The sequence below is a fragment of the Schistocerca serialis genome, chromosome 3 (assembly GCF_023864345.2).
Source record: "Schistocerca serialis cubense isolate TAMUIC-IGC-003099 chromosome 3, iqSchSeri2.2, whole genome shotgun sequence".
NCBI lineage: Eukaryota > Metazoa > Arthropoda > Insecta > Orthoptera > Acrididae > Schistocerca > Schistocerca serialis.
This window is the reverse complement of record NC_064640.1, coordinates 768,765,766-768,790,167: the sequence shown is the minus strand read 5'-3', so window position 1 is coordinate 768,790,167 and position 24,402 is coordinate 768,765,766.

Genomic DNA, 24,402 nt, shown 5'->3' with positions numbered 1-24,402 from the left:
GGATCTTCAAATTTTCTCAATAGCGTTTTTCGAAAAGAACGTTACCTCCACTCTAGGGATTCCCATTTGAGTTTCCGAAGCCTCTTCGGTAATACTTTCGTGTTGATTGAAGCTGCAGGTAACAAATCTAGCAGCCCGCCTCTGAACTGCTTCTATGACATCCTTTAATCCTTGGGGATCCTGAACACTCGAGCAGTGCTCAAGAATGAGTCGCACTAGGGTTCTATTGACGGTCTTCTTTACAGATGAACCACACTTTCCTAAAAATCTCCCAATAAACCGAAGTCGACCATTTGCATTCCCCCTACAGACCTTACTTGCTCGTTCCATATCATATCGCTTTGCAGTGTCACCCCTGAGTGTGTCATGTAGCACACTACTAATGCTGTATTACGGGACTGTTTTTCCTACTCATCTCAATTAACCTGCATTTTTCTACCATTCATAACATCTTCTAGAAATTTAGAATCTTCAGTAGACAGCCATAGATTGCTGCTCAGCCTGTTCGTCAGATCATTGACGTATGTAGAGGATAATTGCGCTCCTATCACACTTCCCTGGGGCACTCCTGACGATACGCTTGGCTCTTCTCCGAAAGCTCTTTCCAGTGCTATAGAAAAAAGTGTATAATTCCATTAAAAAAACTGTAGCGCCATGAAAGTTGCCTCCAATTAACTTCACAAATGGTCATGAAGAGTATTACAAGTTCGTATAGGAAAATGCAAACGCACGATAGGTAGAAATAGCTCCATCTACACTCCGTATATTACGAAAAATTACTCTGCGGGCTTGCAATTCAGAAACCTCGTTTGAATGTTGTTCGTTTGTGAGAAGATAGTGTTATTCCTCGTGTAAGGAACGGAAACGTCCACCAGCGCGTGTGGAATTCCAAAGCGACTGGGTCGTGACCTACCGAGTCAGTGATTTATCGTGGCGCAATATTGCTGCTCGCGTTGGTCGGGATCCCACGGCTGTCATGCGAATATGGAATCGATGGGTTGAGCATGGCTATACTCGACCTCAAGCAGGGTCTCAGCGGCCCCGCACGAATAACGCCCTGGAGACCAGACGCATTAGTTCGATCGGCCGTGCGGGATCGTACAGTCACGTCACATAGCTTGCGTGAGAACATGGGCGTGTTTGCACAAAGACAAGTTTGCACACTGATGTCTGGTGCACAACGGACTGTCAGCACACCGACCGTTGTTGCGGCTTGCTTTAGTGACATGGACAGAGGAAGCGTAGTTGATTCAGTAATTCCAGTCTATCGACAAGTCTTTGATTCTGTACCAGATCGACGCCTTCTAAACAAAATACGCTGCTGGCCATTACAATTGCAACACCACGAAGATGACAAACGTCATATTGACCTCAAGTGCTCTACGTGCGCGAATATGCAAGTGGTTAACACTTCAGCGCTACCGCCTAACGTAGGTAGCAGTAACGCCAAATAGGTTCTGTATATAAGGAAAGATTGCGCAGGGAGTTTTTCATTCAGAAATTGCATTTCAGTGTCCTCCTTGTTATAATAATATCATGTTATTCCTGTTGTAGGAAAGAAAACATCGATCAAGCACAGTCGGAATTTGATAGCGGCTGGATGTCGCCTATTTCTACAGGATATTGCTGCTCGCGTTCGGCAGGATTCCACGACTTCCATGTGACTATGCAAGCGACGGGTTCAGGAGGAATGTACACTGATCGTCCACAAAATATGACCACATAGCTACTATCGGTGGTGTGGCCGTGCGGTTCTAGGCGCTTCAGTCTGGAACCGCGTGACCGCTACGGTCGCAGGTTCGAATCCTGCCTGGGGCATGAATGTGTGTGATGTCCTTAGGTTAGTTAGGTTTAAGTAGTTCTAAGTTCTAGGGGACTGATGACCTCAGATGTTAAGTCCCATAGTGCTCAGAGCCATTTGAACCATTTTAGCTACTATCGACGTAAACCCATCCAGGTGATAGCAGCGTCACCTGGCGAGGAATGACTGCTAGTCAGACACATGCACGGTGCATGTAGTATCAGTGCACGTACTGTTCGTGTGTAGAATGAGGAAGGCGAATTGTGTCTGAGTTAACCGAGGGTAGATTGTGATGGCCTGGAGGCTTGGTTGAAACGGCTCTGAGCACTATGGGACTTAACATCTGAGATCATCAGTCCCCTAGAACTTAGAACTACTTAAACTTAACTAACCTAAGGACATCACACACATCCATGCCCGAGGCAGGATTCGAATCTGCAACCGTAGCAGCAGTGCGGTTCCGGACTGAAGCGCCTAGAACCGCTCGGCCACGGCGGCCGGCCCCTGGAGGTCTGGCCAGAGCAATTCGGAAAATGCACTACCTTTCAGGTGATCGAGGATTTCTCGGACGTCGAAGGCTGGGAAGGCTTGTAAAACAGGACAGACGGCGAACTGTGGCGGAACTAACATCAGACTTTAATGCTGGGCAATGTACAAGCGTGTAGCGGTTCTAGGTGCTTCAGTCTGGAACCGCGCGACCGCTACGGTCGCAGGTTCGAATCCTACCTCGGGCCTGGATGTGTGTGATGTCCTTAGGTTAGTTAGGCTTAAGTAGTTCTAGCGGACTGATGACCTCAGATGTTAAGTGCCATAGTGCTCACAGCCATTTGAACCATTTGACACTTGACCATCGGCGCTGGACGTTGGTGCAGTGACAGAGCGTTACATGGTCTGATGAATCCCGATATTTTCTTCATCATGCCGATGGGAGGGGGCAAATCCGTCTTCCAGGAGAAGAGCTCTTCGACGCCTGTACTGCGGGACAGAGACAAAATGGCGGTGACTTCATTACGCTCACACTCCTTCACGGCGATCGTGTTTTCTGATGGCAGTGGCATTTTTCAACAAGATAATGCGCCATGTCACAAGGCCAGGAGTGTGATGGAGTTGTCCGAGGAGCACTATGGCGAGTTCCAATTGATGTGCTGGCCCTACAACTCACCAGATCTGAACCCGATCGAACACATCTGGGTTCTGATTGCACGTGGTGTCAGTGCCTAGCGCCCTCCTCCCCGGAATTTACTGGAACTAAGTGAAATGTGTGTGCAGATGTGGTGCGAACTACCTCCAGCAGCCTACCAAGGCCTCATTTCTTCAATACCACGATGCTTCACCACTGTTATCCATGCCAAAGGTGGACATACCGGCTATGAGATAGGTGGTCATAATGTTCTGGCTGATCAGTGTACTCAGTGCCATGCGGGATCTCAGTGGTCCCGCAAGAATAGCACCCGAGATGGAAGAAATACTGTTCGTTCGGCCGTACAGGAACGTATAGCCCCGTCACGTACCAAGAATCAGGAAACTGGTTTGTTTGCGTAAAGACTAGCAGCCGCACTGACAATGCGACGACGTCTGATGCTCCATGGCGACCATTGTTGCGGGTTCACTTTCCGCGGCAGCAGGGAGACGTGGGTCGATATTGATGCACCCAACGACAATACTGGCTTCAAAAGTCGTACCATGTCGTCATTTCGGACAGTGTCTATTGTGACGCTGTACGTAGAAAAGGAAAAGATGTGTGCGTCGTGATTCCGAGGAGAGCGAACGTTGCCCCATTGCACTCGTCATTGTTATATGACTCCATAACCTATGATGATGGGGTGTCGTACCACTGGATACTAAACACTATGAAGTCCTGTTCATTTAGCCGATAATGTACAAAAAAGCCCTTATAATTCAGACCTGTAAGGCCTGTGGCTGTGCCTTATCTTCGATGTTTTCTGACATTACCTTTCAACAAGATAACAAAGGACCGCATATCGCCCGTTGCACATGGGGTTCGACTACTGGTCATGAGCTGTCAAGAGGCTCCTTCGCCACCACTCACTACCCACTAATATTGATGAACTGTCGCGTAGATTTCAAACAGGAGCGATTGATGTACATGTAGTTGCCATCCAAGCACCGTCTGACCCGAAACCCAGCAGGGTTAGCGCCACTGTTGCCTGTTCATGAGCAGGGTTAGAGCCACTGTTGCAGCTCTGAGCACTGAAATCCGCACCCTGAAGACCTCCAACTAACCAACAAATTTTGTACTATATTCTTCCTGTTATTGTACACGTTCAGTACGTAAAATTTCGTTATTCGCTATCCATTCTTGTGTTACGGTTTTATGGGCTGCAGTATTCATGCAGAAACGATTACATTTCTGTTTGGAAAAACGCTTGCGATACGCGTATACATCTGTATGTCTCAGTAGTATGACAAGAAACTATGTCCTTTAGGGAGGATTTTCTCAAATTTCGTTCGAGTGAAAACTGAAGTACGATATACGAAACGGTTCCCTAGGTATCTGAGGCGAAAAGCCTATTCATTTATACATCATTGGGAAACATACGATTTCATCAGAATTCTGTGAATTGTACATATAGCTTCATTGGATGAGCCTTCAGTATTTTATAAATCAGCGGGGTACGTTTTAAAAACCAAAGACGACTGGAGAGTGCCGTCGTGACGGCAGACATCCGGCCCCTTCATGAGCAAAAAACATGACCTATCACGTGAATATCGTCCCAGCTATCGCTGCTGATGTTCTAATTACGGCAACTTGACACACCTAGAATATCTTTTCCTACTTATTCCCTAAAATCGTCTCTTTACTTCATTAAGTTGTAATTACCATTAAGGGAATACGTGCGTAGCTTTACGTAGTTCTTGACGATCGCGAGTCTTCCCCACCTCCGTCGCCGAAGTAGCCATCCCGCTCCTGTGCGATCTCGTCCGACTCGGAATTTGCTTGGTGGAAGAAGAATCTTTCACCCCCAGTACCTTATCGGCGAGGGGAAAAGAGGTGGTGTTGATAAGTTCCTGATCATTACGCAAATGTCCGGATTAAACTACAAACTTCTCCGCAGTGTCTCGTGAAATGAGGGCATTTGACACTGTCGATGGCGATCCGTCTCTCAGATGGGGACGTTAAGCTCAGTGGCGCGTTTGATGCTATTGGAGAGGAGTAGGGTATGTTCCGACAAGTGGCTCCTCCTTTCATTTCTCAAAGTAACACATCAGAAAAATGATACTATTCACTACACACGCCTATTACTCTCGCCTACAAAAAAATGGTTCAAATGGCTCTGAGTACTATGGGACAACATCTATGGTCATCAGTCCCCTAGAACTTAGAACTACTTAAACCTAACTAACCTAAGAACAGCACACAACACCCAGTCATCACGAGGCAGAGAAAATCCCTAACCCCGCCGGGAATCGAACCCGGGAACCCGGGCGTGGGCGACCACGTGCTGCGGACTCTCGCCTACACTCAACAGACACACAGCACAACTCTCATATACTGCGACACACGGAGTCATCGTGCACGGAGCAAAAAATTCCTTTCTGAGTAGGCGGCTGAATCTACCACTCTGGGCCCCTAGCCAACAATGTCATACGAATCTTCCTTCCCTTACTGTGATTTTAACTGATTATACGAGAGGGTGCTAAAAAGTAATATCTCCGAATTTTTATGTGAAAACTCTTAACGCTTTTTAAATGAAATGAACGTTATTAACATTCTATATCCTTATTCTTCATGTGTACATATTTATTTCTGAAGTCACACTGGCAGTGAACACATTTCTCCTAACGAGAGACGAGGTTGTTGATACTGTCACTATAGACTGTTTGACATTGTCGAATGCGCCACAACCATGTTCTCTGCTTGCACCGCTTCATCACTGTCAAAGTGAAGTCCCCGGAGGTTTTCTTTAAGTTTTGAAACCAAATGCAAATCCGATTAAACTAAGTCGGGACTGTATGGAGGGTATCTATGACAGTGAATGAAGGCGTCGGACTGTTCCAGATGTCGTAGGGCTCTTGTGTGGTCTGGCATTGTCATGCTGAAGTACAGGGTGCTCCATATGTGGACGAAATCTTCCAATTCGAAACTCTAACACAGTACGCTATTTCTCACGCAACTACACAGTAACATTACGCACTGCCCTGTTACACGCTACAATTCGGAGCCCTCTATCGGCAGAGGGCTGCAAATATTTAGACATCAAGAATACAGATGTAGAATGAACAAAATTTGTTTTATTTGTAAAGCCTTAAGAGTTTTTAACATTAAAAATTCTGAGACATTACATTTCATGAAGGCACAGTAAAATTTTCATGATTACACTTGTAGTAACACTCTTGCTTCTTTCAGTAACCAATTGTTCATTCTTACAAGACCGAGCGAGGTGGCGCAGTGGCTAGCACACTGGACTCGCATTCGGGAGGACGATGGTTCAATCCCGCGTCCGGCCATCCTGATTTAGGTTTTCCGTGATTTCCCTAAATCACTTCAGGCAAATGCCGAGAGGGTTCCTTTGAAAGGGCACGGCCGACTTCCTTTTCCGTCCTTTCCTAATCCGATGAGACCGATGACCTCGCTGTCTGGTCTCCTTCCCCAAAAGAATCCATAATCCATTCTTACAAAAACAGTAATTTTCAGTACAAACAAGCCACCAGGCACTCCACCGCGGGTAGTGGCCGCGCGGCTAGAGACGCCATGTCACGGATTGCGTGCCCCCCTCCCGCCGGTGGTTCGAGTCCTCCCTTTGGCATGGGTGTGTGTGTTGTTCTTAGCATAAGCTAGTTTAAGTAGTGTGTAAGTCTAGGGACCGATGACATCCGCAGTTTGGTGCCTTAGCAATTCACACGCATTTGAACATTCAGTCACTCCTTTATACACTGATGGAAAAACATTTTAACACTCTCAAGGGCTATGTTCAGTTTCCTCAACGGCTATGTTCAGTTGCATTATGAATAGTGAGTGGTTGTAGTGTTAGTAATTCATTTTTCACGAACGTCGGTGATCAGATGGAGTTCAGGAGGCTTGCTGCTGGCAGTTCCTGTGCTGAGATCAGAGGTGAACAGTGCTCGCAACATTCATTCTGTGATATAACCACGCCCCACCGACCTGTAACTACTCCCGTTGCACAGCTCCAGCCGTTTGAGCAGGGACATGTTGTGGTCCTGAAGGAAGCTGGATGAATGTTTCGGCTGCTTGTTGCATATGTTATGTATAATGTATCAGTGGTGTGTCGCTGCTTTTAACAGTGGTCTGTGGAATATTCCCACACCTGTAGATCATATTCTGGATATCATCGTAGTATAGACGCTCGTCAAGATCGATGGTGCGAGCAGTGATGACCGACCGAACATCGTCCAGGGACTAAATGTGGCCACATGTCGCACTTGCTGTGTCGTCAGGGACAATTGGGGACCTGCTCCTTGCATCAGGACGAAGATCACTTGTCCCTTTGGCCAGGCTGCCACTGATAACACAACAGCGCCAAGCATGGCCACCCTGGCGTCGTGAAGGAGTTGTAGGAAGAGTTGAATGTTGAATGGCGCTCTGTTCTCTTCAGTAATGGGAGTAGGTTCTGTCTGTGTGCGAGCGATGGACGTGCACGCGTGTGGCGTAGATTAGGTCAGCTGCCTACGTCAGAGTGGATTCGCCCACCACACACAACTCCCATCTCGGGCTCCGTGGTGACGGCGGCCATCAGTTACAATTCGTGATCACATTCAGTGTTTCTGCAGGGTAAAGTAACCAGTGCGTGCTATATCGCACTGACTGTTAACCCCCTGCTACTGCCATTTCTTCAGCAGGAAGGTGATGTGCTTTTTCAGCAGGACAATGCACGTCTACATACGGCTGCTGCAACGAAACGTGCTCTTCGTGGTGTACAACTACTACCCTGACCCCGCGACGTCATCAGATCTCTCACCAACCGAACACGAATTAAAATCATTATCTCCTGTGGTATCCAAGGATTTTTACTAGGACTTGTCTTGCTAGTTACTTGGTCCTCAGCTGCCTTCACTATTTCATCTCTCAAATCTATTCCAATCCGCTATTGTAGTTCAGATGGTTCAAATGGCTCTGAGCACTATGGGACTTAACATCTGAGGTCATCAGCCCCGTAGAACTTAGAACTACTTAAACCTAACTAACCTAAGGACATCACACACATCCATGCCCAAGGCAGAGGCAGGATTCGAACCTGCGACCCCCATCTTCTGTGATGTTCGTTAACAAGAATCAGTCCCGCATCGGTCTCATTGCAAATATTTTATGGGCCAGTTTTAGTTTGCTCACCTTATAGAATATCTAACATCTATTATTTTTCTGAAAGATTTTCTTTTCAAAGTAACGAGCACTTGATACATGTGAACTATAGGAGTACACAGAGTAGAAAATTACATCTCTTCTGTGACACCGTGCAAATTTTTCACTGCTAATGCTCCGTTGTCTCAGAAACTATCTAAATTATTGCACTGAAACTTTCACCGGTTCCTCCACAACCATCTGCAATGTCATAGGTCTGTGCTCAAAATTCACGTCGAGGTGGGATTACTTTACATATATTTACATTCTCATAATTAGAGGCGGTTCATCCATGTAGCACATGCTACAGGCCGGGCCCTTACGGGGGTCCCGTTGCCGATCTGCTCAGGTAGTTGAGGGAAGCTACACGTTAGCAGATTTGATTTGAAAATATAAATATTGTTTGCAACAGGGGTGTCCAACTCGCGGGCCGCATGCGGCCCAAAGAAAATACCAGTGTAGCCCAAGACGTGAGCATCTATCACACGATCAGGAAAAAAACGAAATTCTGTTTATGTAAAGTTATGATGAAATGAATACTTTAAATCTGAAACTTCCGTCTCACTATACTATTCCCTCATTGCTCCAACATGTTTTTTTCTTTTTTCCCCAGCAGTTATTTTTAGTAATGTTAAGTATATTATAGGCGGCCCAAATATACTCATCTTGGCTTGATTTTACAGCGATGTAAATAACAGATCAATGACAAAGTTATATGTATCTTAGAAAGTTTGAAGAATACATTCGTTGTAATTCTACTTCTTAAAGCACATTTTATGCATCACAAACTAGCACAATGATTTCACTCTCGTGTTATAATCTTATATGATGGTTTTGTCGATAAAGATCGTTTGAGTTACATTGTTAGCAACTCATTTATTCATACAACAGTCCAGTCAACGAAGGAAAATTAGGAGAAAAATTCGTGTAGACGTAAATTTTTGTATAGAGGTAGGCAGGAGTGGCAGGAGTAGCTTAGTACAAATCCTCACTGGTGGGTGCGATATGGGTGGTAGGTGAAAGTTCGAAGGGGATTTTTCCCGTTTTTCTTGTATAAATCGAAAACAGAAGTTTCTTGCGCGTATATTTCACAGTAAAGAATTAAATCACATCAAATTTCCTACAGAGAAGCTCCTGTTCATTTTTTTCCTCTAGTAGTAATAGTTTCCGCGTTGCAGGGCAAGGAAAAATCGCATATTACCAAAAACAGTGTTTTAATGGTATAACATTAATGTTTATTGTTAAATGAAGTGGACTATGAATTAATATTAAATATTTTTTCATATCTAACGGTAATATAGCTGTATTAATGTGTACATTGTGTTTTGGAGCTGTGACCGGCTGTATGGGGTTCTCAGAATTAGATGGGTGGTAGAATCGTGAGCGAAGCAGGTTGCCTGACTGTGGTCGTGTACTTCCCTCCTTCATGCGTCTGTAAACTGAAGAACGAGCCGACTAGTCCCCACTCTCTCTGTCCCATTACATCACACCTTACACAGCAACTAGAAAAAGAAGCATTAACAGCCGAAACACCAATAAATTGGCAGTATCATATCATGCACTGAATCGAGGTAATCGGGAAATTCGTTTCTCCATCACTACGTTTTATCAGTATCCCATCATCATTATGCTAGAGCATACATGCAATTTTAAAACCACAAAAGCAACTTTAACAGAAAACGAGAAAAATTGAAATTAGGCAAGTTAAAGTAAATAGCGCCAATACTACTACACTACATGCTGCATAATACACGTCGACGAGAAACCGCGATATTAGTGCCAATTTAAGGGTTAAGTGCACAAGAAAGAGAGCTCCAAAACGATAGTCCAAAGTCGCGTGCGGTTAGACGCGCCACAAAGCACGCAGCAGTAGATCCTGCTGCAAGCATAGAAATCAAGTTGTTATGGCATCGAACGCTAAAAGGAAACCAACAGTTCAGTATTTCTCTGCAGCCGCTGATTTATGTTCCGTAGCAGTGAACAACATGGAAAGAATAAAACGGTCGTTCCGGGAAAAACAGTGGATGAGCAGACGGAAGAAGAGGACAGGTTTGGCATTTCTTCGAAAATAACTTCCTTTTGGGGACGTATCCTCGTTTCGAAAATAACTGAAAGTGAGCGAGGATAATAATCAATTACGGCTGGACCTTGCGTAACAGAAATTATGTAACAGGACAACGTGATGAGAAAAGCAATTGCTTCTTCCGGGAAGTTATCGGCTGCTGTAAGACTGGCCTGGAAAGCCAAGCTTGTTAACGCGCTGCTTCCGGCACTCGGGAGGCGAAGCGCCACGGATTAACGAAAACGGCTGATGAGTCATCCAGCTTAGATGTGATTCTTACGCACATGCTACACAAACATCTACATTTACATGGGTACTCTGCAAATCACACTTACGTGCCTGGCAGAGGTTCATCGAACCACCTTCACAGTAATTCTCTATTATTCCATTCTCAAACAGCGCGCTGAAGGAACAAACACCTATATCTTTCCTTGCGAGCACTGATTTCCTTTGTTTTGTTATGGTGATCGTTTCTCCCTGTGTAGGTCGGCGCCAACAAAATATTTTAGTATTCGGAGTTGAAAGTTCGTGATTGAAATTTTGTGAGAAGATTACGTCGGTACGAAAATCGCATTTGTTTTAATGATGCCCACCCCCAAATCCTGTATAATCTCAGTGACACTCTTTGCCCTATTTCGCGATAATACAAAACGTACTGCCCTTCTTTGAACTTCATCGATGAGCTCCGTTACGTGATGACTGGGTGTCGTGTGATGTCCTTAGATTAGTTAGGTTTAAGTAGTTCTAAGTTCTAGGGGACTGATGCCCATAGATGTTAAGTCCCATAGTGCTCAGAGCCAACTCCGTTAATCCTATCTGGTAAGGATCCCACACCGTGCAGCAGTATTACGTATAAAACAGTACGGACAAGCGTAGTATAAGCAGTCTCTTTAGTAGATGTGTTACATTTTCTAAGTGTCCTGCAAATGAAACTCAGTCTTTGGCTTGCCTTCCCCGCAATAGTTTCTGTACGTTCTTTCCATTTAAGTTGCTCGTAATTGTAATTCATAGGGATTCAGTTGAATTTACGGCCTTTAGATTTGATTCGCTTATGGTTTAACCGAAGTTTAAAAGATTCTTTTTAGCACTCAAGTGGATGAACGTCACACATTTCGTTTTTTACGGTCAACGGCCAATTTTTGCACCATATAGATACCTTATCAAAACCATTTTGCAATTTGTTTTGACCTTCTGATGACTTTACTAGACGATAAACGACAGCATCACCTGAAAACAACCTAAGACGGCTGTTCAGATTGTCTATTAAATCGGTTATACAGGGTGTTACAAAAAGGTACGGCCAAACTTTCAGGAAACATTCCTCACACACAAATAAAGAAAAGATGTTATATGGACATGTGTCCGGAAACGCTTAAATTCCATGTTAGAGCTCTTTTTATTACTTCTCTTCAAATCACATTGATCATGGAATGGAAACACACAGCAACAGAACGTACCAGCGTGACTTCAAATACTTTGTTACAGGAAATGTTCAAAATGTCCTCCGTTAGCGAGGATACATGCATCCACCCTCCGTCGCATGGAATCCCTGATGCGCTGATGCAGCCCTGGAGAATGGCGTATTGTATCAGATCCGTCCACAATACGAGCACGAAGAGTCTCTACATTTGGTACCGGGGTTGCGTAGACAAGAGCTTTCAAATGCCCCATAAATGAAAGTCAAGAGGGTTGAGGTTAGGAGAGCGTGGAGGCCATGGAATTGGTCCGCCTCTACCAATCCATCGGTCACCGAATCTGTTGTTGAGAAGCGTACGAACACTTCGACTGAAATGTGCATGCATCGTGCATGAATCACATGTTGTGTCGTACTTGTAAAGGCACATGTTCTAGCAGCACAGGTAGAGTATCCCGTATGAAATCATGATAATGTGCTCCATTGAGCGTAGGTGGAAGTACATGGGGCCCAGTCAAGACATCACCAACAATGCCTGCCCAAACGTTCACAGAAAATCTGTGTTGATGACGTGATTGCACAATTGCGTGCGGATTCTCATCAGCCTACACATGTTGATTGTGAAAATTTACAATTTGATCACGTTGGCATGAAGCCTCATCCGTAAAGAGAACATTTGCTCTGAAATGAGGATTGACACATTGTTGGATGAACCATTCGCAGAAGTGTACCCGTGGAGGCCAATCAGCTGCTGACAGTGCCTGCACACGCTGTACTGGTACGGAAACAACTGGTTCTCCCGTAGCACTGTCCATACAGTGACGTGGTCAACGTTACCTTGTACAGCAGCAACTTCTCTGACGCTGACATTAGGGTTATCGTCAACAGCACGAAGAATTTCCTAGTCCATTGCAGGTGTCCAGTCGCGAGTCATAGGCTGGAATGTTCCGTGCTCCCTAAGACGCCGATCAATTGCTTCGAACGTCTTCCTGTCGGGACACCTTCGTTCTGGAAATCTGTCTTGATACAAATGTACCACGCCACGGCTATTGCCCCGTGCTAATCGATACATCAAATGGGCATCTGCCAACTCCGCATTTGTAAACGTTGCACTGACTGCAAAACCACGTTCGAGATGCTACGTACTGATGTGCTTGATGCTAGTACTGTAGAGCAATGAGTCTCATGTCAACACAAGCACCGAAGTCAACATTACCTTCCTTCAATTGGGCCAACTGGCGGTGAATCGAGGACGTACAGTACATACTGACGAAACTAAAATGAGCTCTAACATAGAATGTTTCCTGAAAGTTTGGCCGTACCTTTTTGTAACACCCTGTATAAAGAAGGTACAGCAAAGGGACTATAACACTCCCTTGTGGAACGCCAGAAATCATTTCGGTTTTACTTGTTGACTTTCCGTCAGTTACTACGAACTGTGACCTCTCTCAGAGGAAATCAAAAATCTAGTCACATAACCGAGACGATATTCCATAAGCATTCAATTTCACTACGTGCGTCTTATGTGGTACAGTCATCTGTAAATCCGGAAATATGGAATCAATTTGAAATCCCTTGTAGACAGCACTTATCACTTCGTGTGTGTAAAGAGCTCGATGTTTTTCACAACAACGATGTTTTTTAAATCCGTGTTAACTGTGTGTCGACAGATAGTTCTCTTACAGGTAGTTCATAACGTTCGAACACGATATATGTTCCAAAATCCAGATATTTAGAAAACTTTATCACACTTGCATATAGGGTTAACTCTGGACGCAGAAGGATTCCGTCCTTTGTGATTAAGAAGAGAATGATGACACTAGGAGATGTCTCATTTCTTCAAACCCTTAATCAGCAGTAGCAGCTACTCTATGATTACATGCCACTAGTGAATCGCTCCGTCAAAAACTGTACTTTCGGCACATAAACATCCTCACTGCGGGCACCACTTGTCTTTGAGGTCTCAATGGCATGTTTGTTTCGGCAGTATTGTGAACGTCCCGTTTTTAATTTAATTTTCTTCACTGTTGTCTGCGACCTACTCTCTTTCAACAAACAGAATATTTCATTTGATGCTCTTTCACCTTTTCTCTTGTTGTGATATTCTTTCGATTTCAAATAGGCGCGGCATAAGTTCATCCAGTTCAACGAAAACACCCACGTGTTGTTCTTACAGAGTTGCCATATTCTATCTTTATCCTTCTCGAAATCACCTTTATCGGCAAAACTCGTAAATTATCAGATGCCCCTTTCACGCACGGATATAGACTTGCCTTCGGTTCGGTGCGATACGCAGCAGCAGTGTGGGGGTAACGAGTTTAGGGGCAACTCGGCAGCGCTCTGATGACATCACGAATCGACCATTCGGTGGATACGTAGAAACTGTTCGGCTTGCTGAGTTTTATCACGATAGAATCTGATGTTCGAGTCTCTCTCTATAGCCTCTCATGCTCTCTTCAGCATGAGCAGACAAAAGGTTAGGTGCGAAAAATGTTCAAATGTGTGTGAACACCTAAGGGACCAAACTGCTTAGGTCGTCGGTCCCTAGACTTACACACTACTTAAACCAACCTATGCTAAGAACCACACACACACACATGCCCGACGGAAGACTCTAACCTCAAGCGGGAGAGGCCGCGCAGTCCGTGACATGGCGCTTCAAACCGCGTGGCCACTCCGGTTAGGTGCAAAAATATTCCTTGGACCAGGGTCTAAAGCCTATAAAACAAAAAACATCAAAGACGCAGATAATTTTTTGATATGCCGTAACATCGAACGGCGTAGACCAACAAGAGAAACTCGGACATCCAATATTCGTTTGAATTAAGGCTAGTGATGATCCAGTTTTTTATATCCTATTTTACTTTCCATTCACTAGCATGCATTTAGGTTTTCATTTCAGATTTTCCTACAATGCTTCAATGTATTTTTGTAAATTTTTCTGGCATACTTTAATATATAACCCATTAGACACGCCAGGGTGCTAATTTATCTCCTGGTTTTCAGCTTCTACTACTAAGCACAACGGTGAATGAAGCTTACCCCACCAGGCTGTTGCGACGGTTCGCTATGTAGTATTGTCCTGTAGACTGAGTCGTGAAATTTTTTTCCATCCAGAGAAACTTTTAAGTTTAGAGTATGACACATTCTAGTTTTTAAAGTCAGGTATAATAATTTCTGACAAATTTCGAGATAGTTTGCACTCGGAGTGCCTGCAGTGGTGGGCAACTGTCAGTTCTGATTGCCGATAATTTGGGCAATAGCAAAAACCTTAGTCTTTGGCTATGAGCAAACCACCAGTCTAGGGGGTACCACCGAGCGTGGTGGCGCATTGTTTAGCACAATGGACTCGCATTCGTGAGGACGACTGTTCAAACCAGTGTCCAGCCATACAGATTTACGTTTCCGGTGATTTCCATAAATCTCTCCAGGCAGATGCCGGGATGATTCCTTTGAAATGGCACAGCCAATTTTCGTCCCATCCGTGACATAATCCGAGCATGTGCTCCGTCTCTGATGGTCTCAATGTCGAAGGAACATTAAGCCCAATCTTCATTGCAGAGTTTCCCATCCTTGACGTGATCCGATCTTGTGCTCCGTTTCTAATGACCTCGTTGTCAACGGGACGTTAAAACCAATCTCCGCTCTAGGGGGCACCGGGATTACTTTATTGTTAATTCAAAAATTTTCCCTCACATTTAAATTCACACAGCCACACCTCTCATGGCCTACGTGCCGGAGAGTATTCTAGTTACGGATGCTGACAGACAAAGATTTTCCGCGTCATGTCTGAGTGACCAATAGGACGAGTGGGAGGAGAATCACGTGCTGTCAGCAAGGACGCGTCCAGAGCGTCGATTGAGAGGCGTTTGCGTTTGCGCCTTCTGGTCTCAGCTCCCGGCTCGGCAAGACGTCCCCCTCCCCTTTCCTCTCCTCTCCGCTCCACTCCTCCACGGTAACTGTAACCACGGTAACTGTTCTTTCGGAAACAGATACTACCGTCATATATGCCATTTCTATCTGTTAAAACATTAACTTTTCTTCCAGTTTTCCATTCTTCTGTACAGTTACCTTATTCTCCCCACGTAGCGAAAACGAAAGTAAGAACACCCTAGTTCCTGCCTCAGGCATGGATGTGTGTGATGTCCTTAGGTTAGTTAGGTTTAAGTAGTTCTAAGTTCTAGGGGACTGACGACCTCAGAAGTTAAGTCCCATAGTGCTCAGAGCCATTTGAACCACACACACACACACACACACACACACACACACACACACACACACACAGCGCTCTAACGCCTACATCATTACTCCGCAAGCCACCTGACGGTGTGCGACGGAAGGTTGTCGTCAGGAGAAAAATTAATATTCCCTCAATGATGGGCTGTCTCATCAATTGCGCTAAACAGTTTTCTGAATATATGCTGAGTAGAGAATCATAAGACTCTTTGCTCCTGCCTCCCGTTCTGAGCTCATGTCTCTCTCTACTGTTGGTGGACTGAAATTTCCTTCATCACGCCATCAGGATAGCATGGTTAAGGCGTTTACATGCGATATTTTTGAGGCTCCAAAGCATTCTGCAACTTTATTCTTTCATGTGGGCGGACCCGATCCGATTCAATATTCAGATATTATTTTAAACCTAAATACTGTGTGACAGTACAACATAACTGATCTTTAAAAAAATGCACGTGCATTCTGAAACGTCTCTTTCTCTGACTTGTTCACGCCAAATATGGCGCACTTAGTCCAGAATCAGTAGATTGTATACATTTTAATCTCCTGGCCCAAGTGACTAATGGAAGACCATATTTACGATAAAAATAAAACAGATGTTAGCGATTTTCACATAATAATTCTAACTCTATGTCACGATCAATAGCTGCAAAATGTAATTCATCGTTCCTGTTTTTAATAGTACAAGGAACATAAACTCAGAAATAGTACTGAAACTTTGAGGACAACGTAACATTTCAACGAAAGCTTTTATCTGAAAGTGTCTTTCTAAGTTTTCTATATTATGTGAGTGTTCTATAAATCCAAATAGGATCTTGTTATCGCCATTTGTCAAAATTAAGCATGTTTCGGGTGTTTATTTAAGAGGGGAGACTTGTTATTCACTGCCGCGTGGGACTAGCCGAGCGGTCTAAGGCGCTGCGGTCATGGACTGTGCGGCTGGTCCCGGCGGAGGTTCAAATGGTTCAAATGGCTCTGAGCACTAAGGGACTTAACATCTGAGGTCATCAGCCCCCTAGAACTTAGAACTACTTAAACCTAACTAACCTAAGGACATCACACACATCCATGCCCGAGGCAGGATTCGAACCTGCGACCGAAGCGGTCGCACGGTTCCAGACTGAAGCGCCTAGAACCGCTCGGCCACTGCGGCCGGCCCCGGCGGAGGTTCGAGTCCACCCTCGGGCATGGGTGTGTGTGTTCGTCCTTAGGATACTTTAGGTTAAGCAGTGTGTAAGCTTAGGGACTGATGACCTTAGCTGTTAAGTCCCATAAGATTACACACATTTGAACATTTTTTTTATTATTCACTAAAAGAAACATAGTGCATAAATTAGTGAAATAAAAAGTATTAGAGATTATGTCTTCATTTTCATGGAACTAGATAACCTGCTCAAAAAGAAAGCATATTGCTGAATAGAAGCTCGCAGTTGACCAGCGCCAGAGCCCTGCCTGACTTTAAACCAGCCCTGGTCAGAATTCGAACAACAATATAGTCAATGACTACACAAGAATCATCTTTCACAATGACACTAAACACTTTATTGTTGATCAATGGAATAACGATTACTTATATGATATAAATTTCAAATTCCTATCAAATGAAATATTTGTCAGGCTAGTGCCTCCACGTAGCAGATCGGTCGCCTTGTGCAAGGCATTTTAGTTGATGCCATTTCGGCAACTTGAGTGTCGGATGAAATCCGTATCTCTAACAGTCTCTGAGGTAATCGGTTATGAACCTCAGAAGTTAAAGTGGGATAGATAGGAGACCAGGTCTTCTATGAACGAGGAGCGGAGCACAGGTGGTGTGAAATTGTGTAAACACCATGCTTACGCGCAGACATGTTAACCTTTTTTCTATTAATACCTGAATATTGCTTGTCAGTCTGGGAACCTTGCCAACTAGGATTGATAAAGGAAATAGGTATGATACAAGGAACAGCAGCGCGTTACGTCTCAAGTTCGCTTAGTAATCGCAAAAGCGTCTCGGAAATACTCACTGAACTCTAGTGACGCGCTTCAATAGAGGCACCAGCGATCGTGTGAGACCCAACTCGCTTTATTCGTTCATGAGACCCAGAAAATATTAGACACAGGCTCCCAGGTAGATGCCATTTTCCTTGACTTCCGGAAGGCGTTAGATACAGTTCCGCACTGTCACCTGATAAACAAAGTAAGAGCCTACGGTATATCAGACCAGCTGTGTGGCTGGATTGAAGAGTTTTTAGCAAACAGAACAGAGCATGTTGTTCCCAATGGAGAGACGTCTACAGACGTTAAAGTAACCTCTAGTGTGCCACAGGGGAGTGTTATGAGACCACTGCTTTTCACAATATATATAAATGACCTAGTAGATAGTGTCGGAAGTTCCATGCGGCTTTTCGCGGATGATACTATAGTACACAGAGAAGTTACAGCATTAGAAAATTGCAGCGAAATAAAGGAAGATCTGAAGCGGATAGGCACTTGGTGCAGGGAGTGGCAACTGACCCTTAACAAAGACAAATGTAATGTATTGCGAATACATAGAAAGAAGGATCCTTTATTGTATGATTATATGATACGGAACAAACGCTGGTAGCAGCTATTTCTGTAAAATATCTGGGAGTATGCGTACAGAACGATTTGAAGTGGAATGATCATATAAAATTAATTGTTGGTAAGGCGGGTGCCAGGATGAGATTCATTGGGAGAGTCCTTAGAAAATGCAGTCCATCAACAAAGGAGGTGGCTTACAAAACACTCGTTCGACCTGTCGAGTTGACAGATGAGATAGAGAAGATCCAAAGAAGAGCGGCGCGTTTGGTCACAGAGTTATTTGGTAAGCGTGATAGCGTTACGGAGATGTTTAGCAAACTCAAGTGGCAGACTTTGCAAGAGAGGCGCTCTGCATCGCGGTGTAGCTTGCTGTCCAGGTTTCGAGAGGGTGCGTTTCTGGATGAGGTATCGAATATATTGCTTCCCTCTACTTATACCTCCCGAGGATATCACGAATGTAAAATTAGAGAGATTCGAGCGAGCACGGAGGGTTTCCGGCAGTCGTTCTTCCCGCGAACCATACGCGACTGGAACAGGAAAGGGAGGTAATGACAGTGGCACGTAAAGTGTCCTCCGCCACAGATCGTTGGGTGGCTTGCGGAGTATAAAAGTAGATGTAGATGTAGATTGCTCATTGCGATGAGGTTTACTGTTAACATTTCGAGGGTGTACGTCCCTAGAAGAGTCAACAAATATTGCTTACCGAGCGAGGTGGCGCAGTGATTAGCACACTGTACTTGCATTCGGGAGGACGACGGTTCAATCACGCGTCCGGCCACCATGATTTAGGTTTTCCGTGACTCCCCTAAATCGCTTCAGGAAAATGCCGGGATGGTTCCTTTGAAAGGGCACGGGCGACTTCCTTCCCCATCCTTCCCTAATCCGATGAGACCAATGACCTCGCAGTTTGGTCTCTTCCCCACAATCAACCCCGCCCCCCCCCCCCCCCCCCACAAATGATGCTTCCTCCTTTGAATATTTCGCGAAATGATCATGAAGGAAAACTCAGAGGGATTCGAGCTTGCATGGAGTCTTTCCAGCAATCGTCTTTCCGCACACGACTCGTGACTGGAACAGGAAAGGGGGAGCTGGCGGTGGAGCACAAAGTACCCGCCACCACACACCTTGTGACAGTTTGAAGAGATGTAGATGCAGATACGCCGAAGGAGTAATGTCGCCGAACTAAGTGAATCACAACCAAATTACATTAGGGAAATGGGAACACTGTGGTGTCAGCTTTTGACGCGGAACACGCCCGTTGAAACGAAGTGCCTGTGCAGACCCTTGCTCCCCGAACAGGGATCAAGCAGCGTGCATGTAAAGTGGGAAAATCACGACAAACGACTGGGCAGGCGAGTACGTGCCGCCAGCAGTTTGTTACGTTTGTTTATTGCCAATTTGTCTGCACACCTTTTCTTCATTAGGGGTAAAGAAGCGGGCAAAGGTGAAGCTTTTGGCTCAAACGCAACGAGAAGAGAGTGCAGCGCTGCAACTCCCAGCGCCAGTCTCAAGAATGATCAGTTTTGGATTACGGCAGAGCACTACGAAATCGCAAAGAATTCGGTTTACTGAGTCCAGTTAGCTCTTTCAAAAATTACGTTATTTCCAATAAAACGGCTTTCGTGCTTATTGACAAATTCATTTAGTACTGGTACATTCATTTTTATTCAATTACACCTACGTGTCAGTGGCACAGTATCATGAAAATCCAGACGAATTTTAGAGCGCAAATATCAAAGTAATCTACATCTACACCTACATTATTACAGTACAGTTCACAATTAAATGCCTGGCAGAGAGTTCATCGAAGCATCTTTAAGCTACTTCTCTACCGTTCCACCTTCAAACAGCGCGCGGGAAAAACGAACACTTAAATATTTCCATGCGAGCTCTGATTTCTCTTATTTTATTATGATGTCATTTCTTCCTACGCAAGTGGGCCCCAAAAACATATTTTCACACTCTGAGGAGAAGTTGGTGATCGAAATTTTATGAGAAGGTCCTGTCGCAGCGAAGAACGCCATTGTTTTGATGACTGCTACCCAATTCATTCATCATATCCGTGGCACTGTCTCCCTTATTTCGCGATGTCCTACGTCAGTTCTATCTGCCGCGGACCCCACACCGCACAAAACTACTCTAGAAGAGGGCGGACAAGAGTAGTGTAGGCAGTTTCTATAATAAAACTGTTAAATTTTATAAGTTTTCTGCCAATGAATCGCAATCTTCGGTTTGCTTTCCACACAACATTACCTGTGTGATCTTTCCAATTTACATTTTTCTTAATTGTAGTCCCTAACTATGTAGATGAATTGACAGCCGCCGGCCGCAGTGGCCATGCGGTTCTAGGCGCTGCAGTCTGGAACCGCGAGACCGCTACGGTCGCAGGTTCGAATCCTGCCTCAGGCATGGATGTGTGTGATGTCCTTAGGTTAGTTAGGTTTAACTAGTTCTAAGTTCTAGGGGACTAATGACCTCAGAAGTTAAGTCCCATAGTGCTCAGAGCCATTTGAACCGTTTTTGAATTGACAGCCTTTAGATTTGTGTGATTTATCGTGTAACTGAAATTTAGCGGATTATTTGTAGTGCTCACGTTGATGACTTCACACTTTTCACGGTTTATAGTCAATTGCCACTTTTTGCACCATACACATATCTTGTCTAAATCATTTTGCAATTCGTCTTAATCATCTACTGAAATTATATGAGGGTAAATGGCAGCATCGTCTACAAACAATCTAAGAGGACTACCCAGATTGTCTCCTAAATCGTTTATGTAGATCAGAAACAAAAGAGGTCCTATAATACTTGCATGTGGAACGCCAGATATTTCTTCTGTTTAACCTATGACTTTACACCAGTTACTGTGAACTATGACCTTTCTGACAGGAAATCACGAATTCAGTCACACAACTGAGACGATACTCCACAGGCATGTAATTTAATGAGAAGTCACTTGCGAGTAACGGTGTCAAAAGCGTTCTGGAAATCTAAATTTATGTAATCAATTTGACGTCCCCTGTCGATAGCACTTACTACTTCGTCAGAGTTAAGAGCTGTTGTGTTTCGCAAGAACGATATTTTCTGAATCCGTGTTGGCTGTCGGTCAATAGTCCGTCCCGATAGCTGAATGGTCAGCGTGACAGACTGCCGTCCTAAGGCGCACTGGTTCGATTCCCGGCTGGATCAGGGATTTACTCCACTCAGGGTTTTGTGTTGTCTTCATCATCATTTCACCCCCATCTGGGGGGCAGGTCGCCCAATTTGGCGTCGATGTAATAAGACCTGCACCAAGGCGGCCGGACCTGCCTTGTAAGGGGCCTCCCGGCACATGACGCCAAACCCTCATTTCCATCTGTCAATAAACCGTTTTCTTCGAGGTGATTCATAATGTTCGAGCACAGTGCATGTTCCAAAATCCTACTGCAAAACGACGTTAGTGATATGGTTCGCCGGCCGGAATGGCCGAGCGGTTCTAGGCGCTAGAGTCTGGAACCGCGCGACCGCTACGGTCACAGGTTCGAATCCTGCCTCGGGCATGGATGTGTGTGATGTCCCTAGGTTAGTTAGGTTTAAGTAGTTCTGAGTTCTAGGGGACTGATGACATCAGAAATTAAGTCCTATAGTGCTCAGAGCCATTTGAACCATTTGATATGGTTCTGTAATTCAGCGGATTACTCCTGTTTTCCCCTCTTGCGTATTGATGTGACTTTTGCAACTTTCCAGTCTTTTGGTACGGATGTTTCTACGAGGGAACGGTTGTTTATGATTGCTAAGCACGGAGCTATTGCATCAGCATACTCAGAAAGGAACCTGACTGGTATACAATCTGGACCGGATGCCTTACCTTTCTTAAGTGTTTTAAGCTGCCTCGCTACGCCAAGGATATCTACTCGTAAGTTAATCACGTTCGCAATTTTTCTTGATTCCAAATTTGGAATATTTACTATGTCTTTTTCGATGAAGGAATTTCGGAAAATAATATGTCACTGAACTTCGAAATAATCTCTCTGGACAAAAAATTAGTCACCTCCAGGAGAAAACGACCCATTAACCTTTGCAACGGCCTCAATTCAGTGAGAAACAGTCCACTAGTTTCTTTAGCTATGCCATATGCAGATGAAGTCACTCGTTGATGATTAGATCTCACAGGGTTACCGGACTGCTTGGATGTCTGCTGCTACGCTTCATTTCCTGTTCAAAATGGTTGCAGACATCTTCTGTGGGAGTGAGGTCGGCTGATTTATAGAGCCGTTCGAAGTGCGGAGGGACCCTCAACCGTCGTCGGTCCAGGAGAAGAAGCGTGCAGCCCTGTGAACGTTGCTGCTGTCATCTTGGATTTCTGGAGTGTCCGCAGGGTACTCATCATGAGTATGTAGACTGGCCAACACACAGTCACCTAGGATCTCGAAATAAACATTGTGAGTCACATGAAACTTCCTGGCACATTAAAGCTGTGTGCCAGACTGGGACTCGAACTGCGATCTTTGCCTTTCGGGGAAGAGTTCCCTACCGACTGATCTATCCAAGCATGAGTTACGCCGCCATCACAATTTAATTTCCGCCAATACCTCATCTCCTACCTTCCAAACTTCACAGAAGTTCTCCTACGTACCTTGTGGGACTAGCACTCCTGAAAGAAAAGATATAGCGGGGACTTGGCTCCTGTGAAGCTTGGAAGGTAGGAGATCCGGGCGAAAATGAATCTGTGAATGCGGGTCGTCAGTCGTCCTTGAATAGTTCATTCGGTAGGGTACTTGCCGGTGAAAGGCAAAGGTCCTAGTCTCGAGTTACGGTCCGGCACATATTTTTAATCTGGCAGGAAGTTTCAAATTAGCACACAATCCGCTGCAGAGTGAAAATCCATTCTGGATTCTGATTCGTGTTGAGAGTAACCTGAATGGGTTGTTTGGCTCACCGAGGACGTGCAGATTTGTGTGTCACTGTGAACAATGGCCTTTCGTCAGGTACCCGACTCCAAATGTCTATTGCAAGCATTTCCCTTCGCAATGTTTGCTCGATAACTGATAGAGATCTACGTGCGCTCACTGACAGCAACTATTCTTATCGAGTATGAAGCCGACTGTCGTTGACGATGTGCCGCATTCGTTACCGATTCTAGACGGTTAGAATCCTTCTACGACAATTGTCCTTACACCGTGTTATATGACTGTCAATGGTACATTATTCCTTACTGAAAAGTTGAAGATAACTTCCCTGCTTACTGCTGACATGTTGTGGAGTGAAAGATTTCCTTGAAAAACTGGCCTCAGTCTTGATGGAAATTTTGCTCTTCTTCAGCCAAATTCAGTGAACGCCGTTCGAGTGGCATGTGAAACGTCTAATCTGTATTCTGATTCCGTCGACAATTGACGCAGCTTTTTATCACCTATAAAGATAATTTTATGGTTAATTCTGACTTTCAGAAGATTGATATTTTTGTCAGGTATTTGGTATACGTAATCCCCACACAAAAATACCAAAACATCTAGCGGCAAATGATTAGGATTATGATACATTAAATGCAGTAGAAAAGTATTATTATTTGGGCAGCATAACAACTAGCCGCTACAGAGGTAATGACGATGTAAAATGCGAATTGGCAGCAGGAAGAAAAGCATTGGTGAAAAAGAAATATACGTTACAATCTAATAACAATTTAAGTTCAAAAATGATTGAAATGGCTCTGAGCACTATGGGACTTAACACCTATGGTCATCAGTCCCCTAGAACTTAGAACTACTTAAACCTAACTAACCTAAGGACAGCACACAACACCCAGTCATCACGAGGAAGAGAAAATCCCTGATCCTGCCGGGAATCGAACCCGGGAACCCGGGCGTGGGAAGCGAGAACGCTACCGCACGACCACGAGGTGCGGGCTACAATTTAAGTGTTAGGCAGTCTATTCTGAAGCAATTTGTCTGAATGTTGTCTTACATGGAAGACAAACGTGGATAATAAACAGTACAGGCAAGAAGAGAACTCAAAATGTGATGTTATAGGAGTAGGCTGTAGCTTAGGTTGGTAAA